The sequence below is a fragment of the Ambystoma mexicanum genome, chromosome 13 (genome assembly GCF_040938575.1).
Source record: "Ambystoma mexicanum isolate Mex_15411 chromosome 13, UKY_AmexF1_1, whole genome shotgun sequence".
Lineage (NCBI taxonomy): Eukaryota > Metazoa > Chordata > Amphibia > Caudata > Ambystomatidae > Ambystoma > Ambystoma mexicanum.
The window spans coordinates 43947801-43964651 of record NC_090938.1 but is presented as its reverse complement, the minus strand read 5'-3'; positions in this window follow the sequence as shown (position 1 = coordinate 43964651).

The window sequence follows — 16851 nt, the reverse complement described above, 5'->3', positions numbered from 1 at the left end:
AACTTGGGACTCAATGACCCCAATGATAACCAGGCCACCTCCCTTAATGACACGATTACTCATCTAGGTTTCACACAACACATTAATCAACCTACACATACAAAAGGAAAATCCTTGGATTGGCTTGCAGATGCCAATTGCAACCTCTCACTGGCTGATATCTCTCCTTGTGCTTGGACCGACCATCATCTCATTACCTTCTCTTTACCTAGATCCTTACCATCCACCACACAACCCACAAAGCTACATCAAATAATCTCCAGAAATAACCACAACATCACTATAGAGAACCTCAAACCTCTTCTCGCGCCCATCAGTAAAGCTAATCTACCCACGCAAAAAAACAACCATGCAGCCATAGTAGACTTATATAACAATACTTTAGAACTAGCCCTCAACCAGATAGCTCCTCCCAAACAACGTAAAGCCAAACCTATTGCCCACTCCAACAAATGGTTCTCAGCAGAACTAAAAGCTCTCCGTAATATTAAAAGAACTGCAGAAACTAGCTGGAGAAAAGCCCCTTCTCTCTCCACTAAAGACAAATTTGCTTCAGCTGCTTCCACCTACAAATCCGCCATCCTAAGTGCTAAGAAAGAGACCTATAACCTGAGAATACAAAATGCCAAATCTGGCACCAAAGAACTCTTCTCTATACTAAGAGAACTTGAATCACCACTGCCCCCTACAGAGGACTGCATCAAAGACAAGGGCTGGTGTAACAATATCCAGCTCGCCCTTGCCAACAAAATCTCCCTCCTACAAACCAAGATAGAAGCAAAGAAAGCTAGCCTTGCCTCCAAGCAGAATCCCAGCAGCAAAATTAGCCACACCACCCCCATCTGCCCATCTTTCCACTTCTCTCCAGTCACGGAAGAGGAAGTAATCAAGATAATAGCCAACCTCAAACCTTCCAATTGCAAAGGTGACATTTGCCCAGCTGCCGTCATCAAAGATGGTGCTAATGAGCTAGCCCCTCTCATCACCTCTCTGATCAACTCCTCCTTCAAAAACTCATTGGTCCCCAACAACCTTAAAGAAGCATGAGTCCTACCCCTGCTCAAAAAACCCAACCTAGATCCCAATATCCCCACAAATTATAGACCCATCCCCACAGTCCCATTCCTTCTCAAAATCTTGGACAGTGTAGCCTATCTCCAAATACAACAGCATCTGGAAGACAACAACCTCCTAGGCCTGCGACAATCCGGCTTCAGACCAAGGCATGGGACTGAAACTGCCTTCTTGGATCTAAAAATCCAAATGGATGACGCTAAAGACAAGGGCAAACTAGCCATCTTGCTCCTGTTGGATCTCTCTGCTGCCTTTGATCTGGTCGACCACCAGATCCTCACTCAACACCTCTCCTCAGCTGCTGCATTCTCATAGAATGCCACTAAGTGGATCAAGTCATTTCTGTCGGACACGTCGACTAGAGTCTTCGCCCCCACTGCAGCTGCAGACCCTATCCCAATCACATGTGGAGTGCCGCAAGGCTCTTGCATTTCTCCCACTCTTTACAACATTTTCACGAAGCTCCTATTTGACCGTCTTGACGATCTGGGTGTCAGCTACACCAATTATGCAGACGACACCCAGGTCCTCATCACGCTCACTGGTAGCTATGAAGAAGATGTGGCAAAGCTTAATGATATCTATTCAGAAATCCAAGCCTGGATGGCCACACACAGTCTGTGCCTCAACGACGATAAAACAGAATTACTTATCGTAGGCTCCCAGGCTCGCCTCAAGAAACTGGACCAAAGATACCAATCCTTTACCATTGATGGCAACATCATAAAAGTCTCCAAAGAGGTTAAAACATTAGGTGTATACCTCGACTCTACCTTATCACTAAAGAAACAAATAAACTCGACCATTTCAGCTACCTCATACACCAATAAATTGATCAATGCCTGTAGGCCTTTCCTCTCCACCTCCAGCTCCAGCTGCCTCACCCTATCGAGAGCGCTGATATTGTCTAAATTAGACTATTGCAACACACTCTACCTAGGCACGACCTCTAACAACTTGAACAAACTCCAGATCCTGCAAAATAATGCATTAAGATGTGACCTCAACCTCCCGCGCAACGCACACATATCCACGGTTAGAAAAGAAGTCCACTGGCTCCCGATCCGTGATAGAATCAAGCTAAGAACACTGGTCATCACCCACAAGTGCCTATCACGCACTGCTCCACGCTATCTTTCTGACAAATTCTCCAGAAACTGCCCCATTAGACCCACCAGAACACCTTACCTGCACCAACTAAAGATCCCTAAGTATAACCTAAAAACAGCAGGAGGCTCCAGTTTTCCAGTGCTCGCAGCACAATGTTGGAACACCCTCCCCACTACAATTAGATCGGAAACCCATTCTGGCCATTCAGAACCATGGTAAAATCATGGCTACTAGCCTAAACATCCAGAATTTCACCGACATGACTGGCTAGCTGCCGCGATCGACTTATAGCAATGTTTACTCTATCCATAGCATATTTAGGACCAACCTGTAACCCGGTCCGCTTCTGCCACTGTAACTTGCCCTCTGTACATTCTGTTCTCGGTATATTCTACTCCTGTATGTAAACTTTCAGAACCTGAACTAATGTACGCTCTGTCTGTTGTATTTATGATGTTCGTGTAACGATATGTAACTCTGCTGTACACATGATTATGCGCCCAGTTACCTGAGGGTTCGGATGCGCTATATAAATAAACAAACTAAACTAAACTAAACTAAACTAAACCAGTATGGATATCATGCTGGCCCCAAGGGGTCAAGCCTGGTGCTAGAGAAAACAGAGGGGCAAATTGATTTAACAAAACTTTGCACTCCTCTTGTTGCTCAGGTGTTAGATTAGAAGAGAGATTAACTCCTTCTTTTTCTCATCTAAAGGTTTGCCTCTGATGAGGTCAGGTAGAGGTTCACTCTCCTCCTTCTCTTGAGCTGAAGCTAGAAGCAGAGCTCCCAGTTCTGGTCTCGATACATAAGCTGTTAGACGGTTGGTGTGAAAGACTCTATGAGCCTCCTTAGGAATGCCTAAATCCACCAGATAGTTCACCTCTCCATGTTTCCACACAACCTTGAAGGGTCCCATCCATTTGTCCTGCAAGGCCCTCTGCCTTGTTGGGACCATAACAAGAACTAGCTTGTCTTGAGCTAACTCAACCATGTTGGCCTTCTGGTGATGCCAATGCTTGACCAGAGCCTGACCTGCTTTCAAGTTATCACTTGCCTCAGCCATCATGTGTGACATTATCCACCGGAGTCCTATCACATAGTCAGTGACTCTGACTGGTGTGGGGGAAGGAACACTCTCCAACTGCTCCTTGATCAGGGCCAATGGACCTCTGAACAGATTGCCATAGAGAAGTTCAAAGGAACTGTAACCCACTCCCTCCTGAGGGACTTCTCTATATGCAAATAGAAGGCATGGCAGTAGAATATCCCACTTTTTCTTAAGGGGGTCCTCTAAAGCTCCTATCATGCTCTTCATGGTTGTGTTGAACCTGTCTACCAACCCATTTGTCTGAGGGTGGTTTGCTGTTGAGAACTTGTAGGTAACTCCACAGTTTTTCCACATGGCCTTGATGTAGTGGGACATAAAATTTGACCCCCTGTCGGATATTACCTCCTTAGGAAACCCAACCCTGGTAAATATACCAAGGAGGGCCGTAGCCACAGCCTGAGCTGTAACACTCCTCATAGGAATTGCTTCACATGTTTTGGTCCAAAGCCTTAAGCTTACCAATTGGAATTTCGACAGCCTGTATAAGGTATGAACTTGCACTAATTTCTTTGCATACTAGGATTAGCTGGATCCAATTGGCCTTATTTCGGAAATCCAGAGCGCAGTAAGGAATCCTGCAATTCCGAATACTTCACAACGCGCCTTCGAGCGGAACTGATATTGTCTCTTTATGGGTAAAACGTTGTGAAGATCTTCTACTTGCATGCAACATTAGCCTGGATACCCTTCATTCAAATCCCACTGCAGCAAAAGTGAAGATCTGGCGAGCCGATTGGGAGGTCACGTGTAGTGAGCGTGTCACTGGTAGAGCTATGACAAACTCACCTGCAGAAGCAAGAGGCTTTAACGTGTTACAAAAATATCTGCACTTATTTCCAAGTCCGAAAGCCCGTAGACTCTTCATGCTGTTCCGCTTAAACGCCTTTAAAACCAAAGAGCGGTACAGCCATTGGGCCTGCAATACAGGATTGAATCTCTCGTGCCGGTTTTGTGATAAAGAAGTTGAATCACTTAAACATCTTGTGTTGTTTTGCCCAGAGCTAAAAGATGAAAGATCAATTCACCTGGGCCGTTGGAACGATGATCATCTGACTGTGTGTGCGGAAGAATGGTGGATGAGAATGTGGAATGGCACTGACATGAAATTAACAATGCCGTTAACAACCTTTTTGGTCTCAATTGAAGAGAGGTTAAACATGTGCATCCAGCAGCAGAACGATTACCCCCAAACCAATCCATGATGACTCATTTATGTTGAAATGGCTGGATCATTATGACAATGGAGGACGGGAGGGAGGAGGTGTTTTGGGTTTTGTGTTTGGGTTGATTGTTTTGCTTTGTGTAATATTTTAAAGGTTTGAATCTAAACCAATAAAATTAATTTTAAAAAAAATAGGAATTGCTTCAGGATACCTAGTAGCATGGTCTAGCACAACAAGTATTAACCTGTTGCCTCAAGAAGTTGGAGGATCAAGGGGACCAACAATGTCGATTCATACCCTCTCAAATGGTACTCCCACGACAGGGAGAGGCACTAGAGGTGCCACGTTCTTGGAGCCACTTTTACCAGACGTTTGGCAAGTGTGGCAACTCTTGCAATACTTATCTACCTCAGCCCCCATTTTAGGCCAATAAAAGTAGAGAGATAACCTTTCCTTGGTCTTCTTGAAACTCAAGTGACCAGCCAAAGGTATCTCATGGGCTAGTTGCAAGAATTGGAGTCTGTTCTCTTGGGGCACTACAAGTCTCTTGTAGTCTCCAGGGATTGATTCTGTCAGTTCACTATAGAAGAGGCCATCTTCCCAGTGTAACTTATACTTCCCAGGCTCTTGCCCTTCAAGCTGAGAAGCTGCCTGGTGGCAAAGACCTTCCAGAGTTGGACATTCTCTTTGTCCCTTACTGAAGTCTGCCCTGTTGGGGCCACCTTCTGCCAGTAAAGACTGCAGCTCAGGATGGTCCACAGGGTCGAGATCTCCAATGAGTTCCTGGCCTCCTACTAGATCTGAATCTTCTGGCTCTAGTTCAACCACACAGGGTTGTACCTCACTCTCAGCCTCAGCTGGAGGAGGAATCACAGGTGTGATTTTTGACAACCTAGGAGATTTCCTGGTTGGCATCACTGGAGTGTTTTCTGCTGGTTTCTTCTTTGAAGTCTTGGGTTTCCCCTTTGCTTCTGGTTGCTTGGAAATAGCAGTTAGTAACTCCAGTGGAGTAGGAGTGATCTCTTTTTCTATCATCTCCTCAGAAGAGCCCCTCAAGGTCCTCTCCCTTGCAGGTCTGGTAGGCTCCTGTAATCTCTTACTAGGAGGTCTGGGAGTACTTGACACTACTCCCAGGTCTTCAGATCATTGCCCAACAGCACCCTTCCTGGTACTTCAGATGGTAACCTCACAGGTATCCTGACAGTCATTTCATTGCACTTGATGAGAGCTGGTAATTGGAGAAGCATCTGCACAGGGCCTCCAGCCAACTTGGTGAGTTGTTTGGGTGCCTTAGCAACATCCTCCACCTTGAAAAAAGATTTGTCCACCACAGTTATGCTGGCCCCAGTGTCTCTAATGGCAGGAGTCTCCTGACCATTGACTAGGACACTGTCTTTATAATACTCTTTAGTATTAGAAGGGATAGAATTATACACATCTAAATCCTGTTGTTCCCACAACCCTAGGGATACTAAAGATACACTAGCTGAGACTCCAATGGGGTCTTCAGCCAGTAGTTGAATGTTTCCACTGGCCATATGTACTTCCTCCTCTGGAGCGAAGGCTAAGGAGACAGTGTGGACCCCTGAAGGTTTACCCTTACATCTGAGATCCCCTTTCACATGATCAATAGAGCCACAAACATAACATTTTCCAAATGTCTTTATGAATGGTGGCTTGTTCTGACCTCCTTCTGGTCTGGGACCAGAAGGTGCACTAGCCTGATTAGGTTTCCCTTGTGGCTTACCCTTAGAATTTTGTTTGGGGCCCTCTTTGGAATTGGAATTATTTTAATTTTCTTTGTTGTCTTTCTTAGGCTGCTTTCCCTCATCCTTTTTCTGAGTTACCCCTGAATCCTTCTGAGTAGACCTGTTGGCAACCCACAAGCCAGCAGCCTTAGCTAGTTTCTTAGAATCCAGTTCTTTTGAATCAGCCAAGTGCTGCCTGAGCTCAGGAGAGCAGGCATCATAGATAGACTCCATCATTACAAGATTTCTCATTCATTCATAAGTGTTAACTCTATGACCCTTAATCCATCCCTCTAAGTTCTTAAAACACTCATTCACCCAAGTAGCCCAAGGGGTACTATCATGCTTTTTGAGGGTCCTAAACCTCTTAAGGTACTGGGAAGGAGTCTTCCCAAATCTAGCTATCAGAGCTAGCTTTACCCATTCATAGTCCATCTTATCCACCTCCCCCAACTCCACTACCACATCAGATGTAACAGGGGGGAGCCTAGAGAATAACCAGGGGATCAACTGATTCCCTGTGATATCCCGGAGCCCATGATTGTATTCAAACATAGCAAGCCAATCTAATACATCCAACTTAGGTTCATACATACCCACAATCTCTTTAGGCATCCGGGGTCTTTTTGGACTGGAGATCTAGAGGATCTGGGGAGAGAAGCATTTTTCAAAGACAAGCTCATGGTTGAGCTCCATTTCTTTGAGCCTTAGTTATTGATGTCTCTGTTCAGTTTGGGCTCTAATTCTTTTGAATTCTAGTTCAAGTCTCATATTTTCTAGTAAGATAAATTTAGGACTTAATGTGTGACCGGGTAAGGGTCCAGTAGCCATAGGGTAAGGCCTTTGAGCAGGCAGAGGCCCAGAGGGGGTGACACTATTCTCTTCCTCATCTCTTTCAACAATAACATCTTCAACATTATTCTCCTCGAGGTTTGCTACATTTGCTGGGGTAGTGGGCACTACAGCACCACTATCCAGACTTTGTTTCTCTAACAGTCTATCAATCATTTCTAATTTCTTTCCTTTGACAGGAAGACCTTTCTGTCTACACAGATCCCTTAAATAATCAGCAGTATTAGTAAGGAGGGTCTCCTGGCTGTAACATTCCATATTTTTGACTTTGTTCTTAAAATAAACTTTTTGTGATAGTTAGCCTTGTGGTTATTTGAACTAAAGCACTAGCTGAACTCTAAAATGTAAATCCAATACTTTTACCCTCACCGCTGAACACCAGTGTTAGGCAGAATCCTGTGCAGTTCCCATAGGAAGCACTACAGAAGATTAGGACTACAGGTGAGAGCAATAAATCCCCTTTGGTATCAGTCTGTACTACAAAGATTTAGTTGGTAGCTGTGGCTAAGCAGTCAGACTTATCTCAAGAGGGAGATGAGCAGTATTCAGGGTTTACACAATAGGCCTACAATACTATGGCACAAGGAAACACTGACCAAAGCTTTGTATTAAAAGTAAATATATATTTATTTTATACACTTCTAGTAAAACACATTTATCACAGTCATCAAGCAAGCTAAAATAAGTCAAAGAAAAATATACATACTCCCTAGTTAAATTGTAGACCAAGTGAACCAGAGTGAAAATTGAGCAAAACGGCACAGGGAAAACCCCACACAAGGGATACTCTAGCAATTTCTCTCAAGGGTGGGAAAGCACAAGTTATACAGAAATATCTTCTTACACACCTTAGCAACACTTCCCATACGTTTGTGAACCAGATTAAGCAAGACAGTGCATCAGTATAGAAAATACTTAAATGAAAACTCAGCAAAACGGCACTTCACAAGTTTCAAAAAGGGGAAGGAAAAGGTGGTTATTAGAAGTAGGTGCACCAACACAGTTCGAGTTGAGAAGCAATCTAGAGAAGTCAGTTCTAACAAACTTAGCAAGAGTCAAAAGGCCTGTGCCAGAGTCAGTGGTGCAGGGCAAGGGCACAGGAGCAAAATGTTCTTGTAGCTGCAGTCAAGTCTTTGGATAACGATTTTGAAAACGTGGATGCAGAAGGTGAAAGACAATGTTAAGAGAGAGGGGCGGCCAACCCAACAGGAAGGTAAAGGATTTAAAACACCTTTAGTGCCACCGCGAAGAAAGGGCGACCTGGCGGAACAATGTACCTTTAAATTGAAGAAGTGGCTCCTGCGGTGGTGGTTGTTCCTGGTAGTTCCTGCAGTTCGGGGGATCCAGCAGAGGAAGAGAGGCTCTTGTCGTGGAGGAAGGTTCGAGTTACTGCACTACCCAGGGATGAAACCAGCCGCGGTGCTGCCCGACGAATAAAAGGTACGCTCCTTTAAATCGCGGTCCGGGTGGACGGGTGCCTGGCTATCCGGCCTCCGAGTACAGGGTACTGGCGATTCGACCAAGGCAGGTCCAGGAAGGCGATTGGCAAGCTGGTTGGCCCCACCAGCTCAACGGAAGAAGGCACTTGCAGATGAAGATCTTCTCTCGTCGTGTGGAGAAAAGTGGTGAGACGCTGCAGTAGGGGTTTTACCGGTGGTTCAGTCATTGCAGGGGTCTTTGGCTTCTCTCCTCTTTGGCTTCTTAGTTCCAGTGGCAACGTCTTGCTCTTCCAGTCCTCAGGACCCTGCTTTTATGCAAAAAGAGCCCCACTCATACAGCCTAGCTGTCAATCAGACTCAGTGGTGCCGAAAAGAGGGCTTCTTAGCAGAAGCCCGCCAAAAGGACAAACAAAGGATCCCCGACCTGGGTTAGGGGTTTAGAGAAAGACACAAGAAAGAATTTATATTAAAATTCTGGCAAATAAAACCTACCAGAGTAAAGTTAATATAAAAATACACCGGCGGTATGTTAGTGGCTGTCAGAAAATGTGGTAGCCTTGAACAATGGGAAAATCCCATAGGGAAATATTCGTGGTTGAATATTTACGGTAGTAACCACTGCCACCAGCCAGAAACTTTTGAGAGAGGGACTGTACGGTACCCTCTCGAAAATGAACATAAGGGAAAATCTATTAACCCTTTCCAGTACCTCCATAGTAAGATGGGTTGTACTGGTTTAGTTCATAAAAATTGACTAGTAAAGTCAATTGGGACTTTACATGCCCTAGGAGACAGTAGTCAGTCCCAGGGTATGGAGTCAATGTTTGGGGGTCGCTACGACACCCCTGTGTCACGGCACGGAGGGTGCTGTGTAACACATTTCAATAAAGATGGTTCCTATGAAGGTGAGAAAAACCCCATAGACATTACGCACAAAAATAGCCTAGAACACACATAGCAAAAATGCCTAAGAGTGGGAAAAAGAGTCTCACTCTTAGCAGGAGAAAGGAAACAAACCCTTCAAATCCAGCAAAACTGCTGGGGGACTCTATAGGTAAGGGAAATTAGCCATAGAATGAGAATTCTCCCTAACAGGGGATCATGCCCCTTTCTCTCCGGAGTGATACGATCATATTGACTTGATGAAGGTATGCCGACCCTTGATGGGGGTTCATGCCCCCTTCTCTTGGGAGTGATACGGTCATCTTGACTTGACAAAGGGATGACGCCCTTGATGGGGGTTCATGCCCCCTTCTCTTGGGGGTGAGACCGTCATCTTGACTTGATGAAGGGATGCCGTCTTTGATTGGGGTTCATGCCCCCTTCTCTTGGGAGTGATTCGGTCATCTTGACTTGATGAAGGGATGTCGCACTTGATGGGGGTTCATGCCCCCTTCTCTTGGGAGTGATACGGTCATCTTGACTTGATGAAGGGATGCCGCCCTTGATGGGGGTTCATGCCCCCTTCACTTGGGAGTGATACGGTCATCTTGACTTGATGAAGGGATGCCGCCCTTGATGGTGGTTCATGCCCCCTTCTCTTGGGAGTGATACGGTCATCTTGACTTGATGAAGGGATGCCGCCCTTGAAGGGGGTTTATGCCCCTTTCTCTTGGGAGTGATACGGTCATCCTGACTTGATGAAGGGGTGCCGCTCTTGATGGGGGTTCATGCCCCCTTCTCTTGGGAGTGATACGGTCATCCAGACTTGATGAAGAGATGCCGCCTTTGATGAGGGTTCATGCCTCCTTCTCTTGACTTGATGAAGGGATGCCGCCCTTGATGGGGGTTCATGCCCCTTCTCTTGGGAGTGATACGGTCATCTTGACTTGATGAAGGGATGCCGCCCTTGATGGGGGTCCATGCCCCCTTCTCTTGGGAGTGATACGGTCATCTTGATTTGATGAAGGGATGCCGCCCTTGATGGGGGTTCATGCCCCATTCTCCTGGGAGTGATACGGTCAACTGACTTGAAGAAGGGATGCCGCCCTTGATGGGGGTTCATGCCCCCTTTTCTTGGGAGTGATACGGTCATCTTGACTTGATGAAGGGATGCCGCCCTTGATGGGGGATCATGCCCCCTTCTCTTGGGAGTGATACGGTCATCTTGACTTGATGAAGGGATGCCGCCCCTTGAAGGGGGTTTATGCCCCTTTCTCTTGGGAGTGATACGGTCATCCTGACTTGATGAAGGGGTGCCGCTCTTGATGGGGGTTCATGCCCCCTTCTCTCGGGAGTGATACGGTCATCCAGACTTGATGAAGAGATGCCGCCTTTGATGAGGGTTCATGCCTCCTTCTCCCGGGAGTGATACGGTCATCTTGACTTGATGAAGCGATGCTGCCCTTGATGGGGGTTCATGCCCCCTTCTCTTGGGAGTGATACGATCATCTTGACTTGATGAGGGATGCCGCCCTTGATGGGGATTCATGCCCCCTTCTCTTGGGAGTGATATGCTCAACCAAACTTGATGAAGAGATCCCACCTTTGATGGGGGTTCATGCCCCCTTCACTTGGGAGTGATACGGTCATCTTGACTTGATGAAGGGATGCCACCCTTGATGGGGGTTCATGCCCCTTCTCTTGGGAGTGATACGGTCATCTTGACTTGATGAAGGGATGCCACCCTTGATGGGGGTTCATGCCCCTTCTCTTTCGAGTGATACGGTCATCCTGACTTGATGAAGAGATGCCGCCCTTGATGGGGGTTCATGCCACTTCTCTTGGGAGTGATACGGTCATCCAAACTTGATGAAGGGATGCCGCCTTTGATGGGGGTTCATGCCCCCTTCTCTTGGGGGTGATACGGTCATCCTGACTTGATGAAGGGATGCCGCCCTTGATGGGGGTTCTTGCCCCCTTCTCTTGGAAGTGATACGGTCATCTTGACTTGATGAAGCGATGCCGGCATTGGTGGGGGTTCATGCCCCCTTCTCTTGGGAGTGATACGGTCATCTTGACTTGATGACAGGATACCGCCCTTGATGGGTGTTCATGCCCCCTTCTCTTGGGAGTGATACGGTCATCTTGACTTGATGAAGGGATGCCGGCATTGGTGGGGGTTCATGCCCCCTTCTCTTGGGAGTGATACGGTCATCTTGACTTGATGACAGGATACCGCCCTTGATGGGGGTTCATGCCCCCTTCTCTTGGGAGTGATACGGTCATCTTGACTTGAGGAAGGGGTGCCGCCTTTGATGGGGGTTCATGCCGCTTCTCTTGGGAGTGATACGGTCATCTTGACTTGATGAAGGAATGCCGCCCTTGATGGGGGTTCATGCCCCCTTCTCCTGGGAGTGATACGGTCATCTTGACTTGATGAAGGGATGCCGCCCTTGATGGGGGTTCATGCCCCCTTCTCTTGGGAGTGATACTGTCATCCTGACTTGATGAAGGGGTGCCGCCCTTGATGGGGGTTCATGCCCCCTTCTCCTGGGAGTGATACGGTCATCTTGACTTGATGAGGGATGCCGCCCTTGATGGGGGTTCATGCCCCCTTCTCTTGGGAGTGATATGCTCAACCAAACTTGATGAAGAGATCCCACCTTTGATGGGGGTTCATGCCCCCTTCACTTGGGAGTGATACGGTCATCTTGACTTGATGAAGGGATGCCGCCCCTTGAAGGGGGTTTATGCCCCCTTCTCCTGGGAGTGATACGGTCATCTTGACTTGATGAAGGGCTGCCGCCCTTGATGGGGGTTCATGCCCCCTTCTCTTGGGAGTGATACGGTCATCTTGACTTGATGAAGGGATGCCGCCCCTTGAAGGGGGTTTATGCCCCTTTCTCTTGGGAGTGATACGGTCATCCAGACTTGATGAAGAGATGCCGCCTTTGATGAGGGTTCATGCCTCCTTCTCTTGGGAGTGATACGGTCATATTGACTTGATGAAGGGAGGCTGCCCTTGATGGGGGTTCATGCCCCCTTCTCTTAGGAGTGATACGGTCATCTTGACTTGATGAGGGATGCCGCCCTTGATGGGGGTTCATTCCCCCTTCTCTTGGGAGTGATATGCTCAACCAAACTTGATGAAGAGATCCCACCTTTGATGGGGGTTCATGCCCCCTTCACTTGGGAGTGATACGGTCATCTTGACTTGATGAAGGGATGCCACCCTTGATGGGGGTTCATGCCCCTTCTCTTGGGAGTGATACGGTCATCTTGACTTGATGAAGGGATGCCGCCCTTGATGGGGTTTCATATCCCCTTCTCTTTTGAGTGATACGGTCATCCTGACTTAATGAAGAGATGCCGCCCTTGATGGGGGTTCATGCCCCTTCTCTTGGGAGTGATACGGTCATCCAAACTTGATGAAGGGATGCCGCCTTTGATGGGGGTTCATGCTCCCTTCTCTTGGGGGTGATACGGTCATCCTGACTTGATGAAGGGATGCCGCCCTTGATGGGGGTTTTTGCCCCCTTCTCTTGGAAGTGATACGGTCATCTTGACTTGATGAAGCGATGCCGGCATTGGTGGGGGTTCATGCCCCCTTCACTTGGGAGTGATACGGTCATCTTGACTTGATGAAGGGATGCCACCCTTGATGGGGGTTCATGCCCCTTCTCTTGGGAGTGATACGGTCATCTTGACTTGATGAAGGGATGCCGCCCTTGATGGGGTTTCATATCCCCTTCTCTTTTGAGTGATACGGTCATCCTGACTTAATGAAGAGATGCCGCCATTGATGGGGGTTCATGCCCCTTCTCTTGGGAGTGATACGGTCATCCAAACTTGATGAAGGGATGCTGCCTTTGATGGGGGTTCATGCCCCCTTCTCTTGGGAGTGATACTGTCATCCTGACTTGATGAAGGGGTGCCGCCCTTGATGGGGGTTCATGCCCCCTTTTCTTGGGAGTGATACGGTCATCTTGACTTGATGAAAGTGTGCCGCCCTTGATGGGGGTTCATGCCCCCTTCTCTTAGGAGTGATACAGCCATCTTGACTTGATGAAGAGATGCCACCTTTGATGGGGGTTCATGCCCACTTCTCTTGGGAGTGATGTAGTCGCCCCACCCAATCTCTTTTGGGATTTTTGTGGTATGGATCTCACCCTCCGGAGGGTCTCCAACCCTCATCCTCATCCTCAGAGTGAATGGATAAAGAAGCCTTCCCTTTCGCTCAGCTCGGGTATGCAATTCGTTATCTTCCTCCTTATGCGGATAGCAGGCGGGGCACCATTGCCTTGGGCATTTGCTTTAAAGTATCTGGGTTGGGTAAAGATTGCCACAGGCATGCAGCTCCAAGTCCTTTCTGAACAAGGTTCTCCTGTATCGCGAGAACTGGACGCCTCTCCCGTCCTTCTGCAATGGTTATGGCTTTTAAGGGAGTGGCTCTCGGGAAAGTGAACCAGACACTTTAAGACTGGGCACCTCTAAAACGCCTTCAATATCCTTGATAAAGATTGCCTGAGAGAAAAGGGTTGCCAGAGTAACTTCCTGGAAATATCCTGTATTCCCTGGTGTTAGGAGGCAGAGGGAGAACGTGGGCCTCCTCTCTGGCATATTAGTGAGCCCTGCTATTGGCGAAAGCTATGCGGGTGGACCCAGGTATGGTGGTGATGGCACTGGCATGCGCCACCATCCTCGAGGTTCCTTTTGGCCAGGAAGGAGCCCATGTGAATGCCTCCTACCTTAGTGAGGGGACCCAGCACACCCCCTGAGGGCCCAGGCCCCTTTGACCAGTCCACTGAAGGCCTCAAGTTTTGACAGGGGACTTCGTGACACAGTGCACATCCATGCAGTGGCAGCTAGCAGGCAACAGAGGGAATAGATGGAGGTGGGCACTGCTTGCCACCCTCTATACCCCTTCTATACTGCACACACAGGCAGCCGGGCTTGGTTATGGTGTGAGGCCCCTACCATATGGCCGCCCAGCACATATCGAAACCCGCCGTCATCACCGCGGGTGCGGCCGTTGCCCTTGACAAACACTGGTACCCAAGTCCCTGCCTCGAGATATCCACGCCGTTGTATGACAGGTCAGAAGTCACAAATAGCTGGTCTTTTGAAAGTCTGTCTAGGTAATATTGCTAAGCTCGCTTGGCATCCAGCGTCCACTCTACCCGGCTTCTGAAGAAAGTCGGCAGGGCCACGGGCGGCTTCAGATGGAATCCAGTGGGGAGTGAAGGCAAGGATTTCAGGTTTGTAGGTGATAGATAACGGCGTATCTTCAAAGCAGCCCAGGCATGGATCATTTCTTGCAAAAGTTCAGAATTGCCACTGAAAAGACTGCCTGAGGTCTGATCTGTGCATCGTCGCGAACAGTGGGCCTATCCGTTTGATTGACACCTGTCACGCTCCCGGACATGTGCAATATTCCAGATGGGGAAACCATTCATAAAGCGGCAATGGTACTTTCACGGAGAAAGGTGCGGGGACTCGTGGCGGTTGCACACTTGGTGAACGTTGTAGCTTTTCACATGCGCCGCCATGCCTAAGGGCTGCTGTGCGCTTTATAAATGCTAATAAATAAATAAATAAATAATGTATATCTAGTTCAGGATTCGCAAGCTAGATTCATGCACTTTCCCCTGGAGCACGTGCACTTTATTCCCCGCCCTTAAAGCACCCCGGAAACGGAATGTTCTCTGGGTGCTAAATAACAGGCAGCCTTATTAACCAAGGCAAAACTTCTATTCCGTCTGAACAGCAGAGCGAAAGATCTCGGGAAGACTTTTGCTTCTGAAAGGTGGCTAAGGATCAGGGACTGCCAGAGAAACCTGAGCAACCTTTCACCACTGGAACTCTGCTGCCCTCTGGTGGATCTATCTGGGCAGTGGACACTTTACACACACAGCATCACAGCCCCCCCCCCTACCCCCGCTCCCTCGCCGGGCATCTCTTTTCTATGGACAGAAAATGTGATGAGAGACCATGTTTCTGACTAGAGGAGGGCACTGGGGAGGGGTGGGGGCGCTTGGGTGCCGGACAGTTCGGCGCGGGCCTATTTGGCGTGGACGTTTCGCAGCAGGAGCCGGTTTGGCTCCCACACGGGACACTTCCCACTGCAGACTTCTGCAGACTTCACACCGCCAAACGCACATGGGAGAATTGCAGTATCCAGAATGCTCTGCAGATTTCCCAGCGCAGACCGAGGCTGCCCACAGCAGGCTGAAACTTCACCCAGCAGGCAACAAGCGCAGAGGGTACAAGAGAGCAGCTGACAGGAGCCGAGCACCCCACCCCCTGCCCTCCTGCGCTCTCTCCCTCCTCAATCTCTGCAGATGTCTCTCAGGGGACCAGAGATGTGTGCGTGCCCAGAGTACAGTGGGTGCAAGAGAGCAGCTGACAGGAGCCGAGCACCCCACCCCCTGCCCTCCTGCGCTCTCTCCCTCCTCAATCTCTGCAGATGTCTCTCAGGGGACCAGAGATGTGTGTGTGCCCAGAGTACAGTGGGTGCATGAGAGCAGCTGACAGGAGCCGAGCATCCCACCCCCTGCCCTCCTGCGCTCTCTCCCTCCCCAATCTCTGCAGATGTCTCTCAGGGGACCAGAGATGTGTGCGTGCCCAGAGTACAGTGGGTGCAAGAGAGCAGCTGTCAGGAGCCGAGCACCCCACCCCCTGCCCTCCTGCGCTCTCTCCCTCCTCAATCTCTGCAGATGTCTCTCAGGGGACCAGAGATGTGTGCGTGCCCAGAGTACAGTGGGTGCAAGAGAGCAGCTGTCAGGAGCCGAGCACCCCACCCCCTGCCCTCCTGCGCTCTCTCCCTCCTCAATCTCTGCAGATGTCTCTCAGGGGACCAGAGATGTGTGTGTGCCCAGAGTACAGTGGGTGCATGAGAGCAGCTGACAGGAGCCGAGCACCCCACCCCCTGCCCTCCTGCGCTCTCTCCCTCCCCAATCTCTGCAGATGTCTCTCAGGGGACCAGAGATGTGTGCGTGCCCAGAGTACAGTGGGTGCAAGAGAGCAGCTGTCAGGAGCCGAGCACCCCACCCCCTGCCCTCCTGCGCTCTCTCCCTCCTCAATCTCTGCAGATGTCTCTCAGGGGACCAGAGATGTGTGCGTGCCCAGAGTACAGTGGGTGCAAGAGAGCAGCTGTCAGGAGCCGAGCACCCCACCCCCTGCCCTCCTGCGCTCTCTCCCTCCCCAATCTCTGCAGGTGTCTCTCAGGGGATCAGAGATGTGTGCGTGCCCGGTTCTGAGGTGTCCCAGAGCTGTCTCTCCTTATCCGAGCTTAGCTGCTGAAAATAGTCCAATTGTGGGCGGTCGCGCTGGGAAGTCTGCATTTGGAAGTCTCGTGGCACCGTGTGGGTGTCTCTGAACCTTCACTGAGCCAAGGCATTGCAGAACAGTCTGCATGCCTAAACTGCCACGGCGAAACATGCTGGCGCCAAAATGTCCCTGCGGCGGAGGGT